At 36.0% G+C, this 4,950-nt stretch overlaps 1 pseudogene; it reads left to right on the top strand.

The window, feature by feature from the left end:
* The first annotated feature begins 3,412 nt into the window (after nt 1-3,412).
* LOC102480043 (zinc finger protein Pegasus-like) overlaps nt 3,413-4,950 on the top strand; it is a 78,212-nt pseudogene continuing 76,674 nt past the window's right edge.

Genomic DNA, 4,950 nt, shown 5'->3' with positions numbered 1-4,950 from the left:
TCAGAATGGCAAAGATTAAGAATATAAAAAGTGATAAGTGTTGGTGGGGATGTGGTGAAAGGGAACCGTCCTACACTGTTGGTGGGAATGTAAACAGGTTCAGCCACTGTGGAGAACAATATGGATGTTCCTCAAAATCTACAAATAGAACTACCATTTGATCCAGCAATCCCACTTCTGGGTATCTACCCAAAAGACAGGAGAACATTCAGTCGGAAAAGTGCTTGCACATCAATGTTTATTGCAGCATTATTCACAATTGCCAGGACATTGAACCAACCTAAAAGTCCACAAACCGATGAATGGATTGGAAAAGTGTGGTATATATACTCTCTGGAATACTACTCAGCCATAAAAAATATCAAGACCCTGACATTTGATAGAAAGTGGTCAGATATGGAGGATCTATTGCTGAGTGAAGTAAGCCAGGCTATGAAAGAAAGGTATTGTATGCATCCACTTAATATATACTGACTTTCCACACTCTATGGTAGAGAGTGAACTATTGGAGGACATAAAAGCAGTGAGAGTACTTAACGAGAATAAGACAGTGTGGAATGGGCGGGGGTGAAGAGAAGAGGATAGAGAAAGATAGCAAGAGAACAAATAGAGAGGCAGGACATTAGTGGGAAACAGATATGGCTTATTACTGTTGATGATAACATGTATAGTATTCTCAACTGGATTGGTCTGAGAAGTATTTCATGATAGGTAAAGTCTTTTTACCAGCAAAATGAGAAATAATGATAGACTGTTTAAAAAATAATTAGAATAATAATAATAATGATTGGGAAAAACATAGAAAAGATATTGAATGATGAAGTGGGGAGATTAATGTCTCTCTATTGATGGACATGGAGGGCAGTCCATTTATAAAAACAAATGTAATACACTGTAAATTTATATGCAATCCAATGTAATTTAAAGAAGATTATGATGATAATAAAAATAAAAAAAGAATAGGTGGGTGTCATTTAACTGATGAGATATCTATCGTAAGTTGAATATAAGTGAAAACAGGATCCAATTAATGAATATGTTTGCCATCCATTACTAACATTTAACATGATTAGCTTTTACAAAGATAAACAATCCTTTTCACATAAATATATTCAGTTTCTCATTCTCTAGACTGGAACCAGCCTTTTCTGGATTCATCTTGTCCCCTTAGTAAACCTTTTTTTTTTCTTTTCACTTTGCTATGACCTTTGTTTGGTTTTATTTAAGTGAAGCATTTCAAGTTTTCACTATTTTCATAAATCTTTGCTCAACCACAGATCTCTCTGTGGTGAAATAATATAATTTGGATCTTAAAAATGTAAATAATTTTTCCTTCAGATATAACTTTTTCCTAAATATCTTATTAAAAATGTACCATGTTAGATTCCATTTTTTAAGAGAGATTTTTGCTATAGCATGCATGGTCACTGGACACACAGAGAGACAGAAAGCAAGAATTTACCCCCGGAGGGATGGACACAACACAATTCCTTCTCCTCCATTCTCCTCTTGGGATATTGGGTATGCATACATGCATGCACATCACACTCACCCAGCCTGAGTTTTAAGCTGCCGAGTCCAGGACTCAAACCATGGACTACATGAGAGTCCAGCAACATAATCATTATGGCATCCTCTGGCCCCTCAATGCCCATTTTTAAAAGTCTTCCTGTTGCAGTAATGTGACAAAAAGAAGTTTGTGTGTCTCCTAGAACATCTCTGAACTTTAAACTGAGAAATAATAGTTGCAAGCCTATTATATTAGTTATGGTTTAATGGTTATTTCAGAAAGAACTAAACTTTTCATTAAAAAAATCTTACTTTGCATAAAGGCAATTTTTGAAAGATTGAAATTGAAATTATGGTACTAGAGTTTGAGATTGCACTATTGTCATTTTTCTATGCATGAAGAAAACCAGTGCCAATCTTTTTATCTCTGCAATCTGAAGCCAAATTAAAACTCATTCTACTTCTCTTTGAAATGACTTGTCATAATCCTTCTTTTAATTTTGTAGCACCACTCTCCAAATCCCATTCAGTTCACAATGGCACACAATCAATGTGTATTAATGGTAAGTAATGCTCTGAGCACTTGGCAAAGGCCAAAACCTGAAATTTACTTTACCTTTTTTCAAACAGCCATTCAGGAATCTCCCCCAAAAATTTTAATATGGACTTTTCACATTTTATTTTGTTAATTTCTGAAACTCCTCAAACTCCCAACCAATGACCTGAAACATAATTCCTGATATACACACAAAGGGAGTTCCAAAAGCAGCAAACATGAATGTCCATCCATACCACACATCAATGAGGACATTCTCTGGGACACATTAGTTGCTCCTTTCTATAGATATATATTTTGAAAAATGAATAGTATATTCCTTCCATAAAACAAACAAGCTGAGGATCAGGCTAAACAAGGCCCCTGTGGAAGAAAATAAAAAAACATTAATTCTACACATATAGGTAAAATCTCAAAGCAAACTTATCTTTACAAACACAGAAAGTACCTTTTTCTTTTATTGCCAGAAAGCACACATGCTTACAAAGAGAAAAAGACAAAAAGGGACAAGGAGTAGAGAAAGAAAGTACCTCCCAATGAGACATGGTCAGGCTGCAATTTCTTTTCCTCCATTTCTTCATTCTATTACAATTTGGGGTATGTACTCCAGGCTCCCTACACATAATAATTAACCACTGTACTATAGGGCTAGCCCTAAATAACAACTTATCCCCTTCTTAATAAGTACAGAAAACTCATTTTATAAACATCTCTGAGTTCTATCAACTTCATAGAATCACTTGTCAAATCTTATCTTCATGGACATGGTCAACTATTACTTGGAAATAAGTAGACTATGGAGTTTTCTTTACCCCTACATGCCAGATTTTATGACCATTATCACCCCAAATTGAACTAGGGTTACTTCTCTATCAAAACTAGAACCCATAGAACAGTAAAATAATAATGTGTGTTTTATATACTCTCTTGCCCAGTTGCCTGAATGTTCATAATTTACTCAGTGTTTAATCAAATAATCACTCTTAAATGTATTCATATACATTTAATATAATTAAAAATGACTAACTAATAAAGTTGGTTAAAACTTCCCCCAAATCTTCAAAAACATTGGATTCACCATAAAGAAATGTCATATACCATTATAGCTTTCCCCTAAAGGTTTTTTCCTATTGTTGTGGTTGTCTTTCATATTACAATAGATAGGTTCCTTAAAAATGGCTGTTAGATTTAACTTACACTTAAAGAGCACCCAAGAGTCACTCATGGTAATCCTGAAGGCTGGGTACTTCCCCTGAGGGCAGGATCTGAAAAAAGTCTAGATCAGAGCCTCTGCCTTAGAAGAGGCTCTATTTACAATGTGGACAGCTTGAGCACTGGACAATACCCATGACTGGAATCCTCATGTTCCCTGAGTGGAGCCTTGTCCCCATTGTGGAGTTGGTCACTGGAGATGGGAATGCCCTGAGCTCTGAAGGGAGTTCCAGACTTCTGAGTCCATTCTGGCCTCTAAAATTGAGGATTTATAAAGCCCAAGACCCCTATGGTTCCCTTTGGACATCTAGCAGTCTCACTGGACAAGCCTCAGGTAATCCTTAAAGTGACAAAGAAGAATTAAGGTCTTTGTAAAATATAATTTTAATATAATTTCTGTCTAAATCAGAGGTTAAGGTTGTTTCTAAAGATACACTCAAAAGGAAACAAAGTAACATAATAGTAAGCACAAAAAAGGTGACATAAAAGGAAGGTTACAAAAATACAATTTTAGTAGAAAGGTTTAATGGAAAGGTTTTTACACAGTATTTTATATGGTAGTTTTTGTCTTTGGGAAAATGGCTAATGCAAAGAAAAAATGGGGACAAAAAAACAAATCTTCAGCATATTGTTGAAGGTTTGAGTCATATTTTAAGAGTCAAGGAGTTGAAAATATTGATAAAATTAAAGTTTTGTTGATATGCAATAGAAATAGCTAAATTTCTTTGACTAGTACATCATTATTGTTATACACTGCTCTTCTCATTTAGAATCCATCAAGCTACAAATGGTGATCTGGACAAAGTCTCCAATGAATATGCATCATGACCTCCATTGGAGGACCTTAAATAGACCTCTGAAAACCCTCTGACTGCCATCCTCCTATCCTCATCTCATCTTAGCAGTAAGCATCCAGAACTGTCTTGAGTCCATTTCCCTAAGTGTAGTTAGAGGTGCTTCTTTAGAGGGTGGATTGAGACAGGAGTTGGACCCTATTTACAGGTAGATAGAGTAGCCCCCACCCAGAGGAGAGCCTCTGCTGTGTGGCTCCTGACAATTCCTCTTCTCCCAGTCATCATATTCTTTTGACATTAGACATGTAAATCTAGTTCTTGAATAATTCATGGCCCAAAGCTTTTAGACAATATCTTGACCTTCATACTCACTCCAAAATTAAGAAAATAATTGGACCCATCCAGCATGTGCCCCTCCCCAACACAAAGGAATTAATGCACAAGCACCACCAATAATAAGTCCAGACAAAGCCTTTCCTGACCAAGGTAAAAAAACGTCATCTCAGTTTTTCTTTGGGATCCCATTTTCCAGGATCCCTCCCTTCTTGGGAGCTCTGTTTTTCCTTCCTTTTCCTTTAATAAACTCCCCACTTTGCTATACTGAAAAAAAATTAAAAAGCAAAGAAAGAAAGAGAGAAAGAAAGAAAAAGAAAGAAAGAAAGAAAGAAAAAGAGAGAGAAAGAAAAAGAAAAAGAAAAAGGACCAGCAGGTGGTCTGAAGGTTAAGGTGGCTAGATTCCATATGGCCAACCGAGCAATTCAAGTCCTGGACTCAGTAGTTTGAAGATCACACCAAATGCATGTGTGTGCATTTCTAAATCCCCAAGAGTACAATGGAGGAAAAGGGATTGTGGCATTGTCATCTCCCCTGAGGGTAATT

Source organism: Tupaia chinensis, unplaced genomic scaffold (genome assembly GCF_000334495.1).
Source record: "Tupaia chinensis unplaced genomic scaffold, TupChi_1.0 Scaffold149780_1, whole genome shotgun sequence".
Taxonomy (NCBI): Eukaryota; Metazoa; Chordata; class Mammalia; order Scandentia; family Tupaiidae; genus Tupaia; species Tupaia belangeri.
The sequence above is the reverse complement of the archived record's forward strand: the minus strand, read 5'-3'. Positions and strand labels throughout refer to the sequence as shown.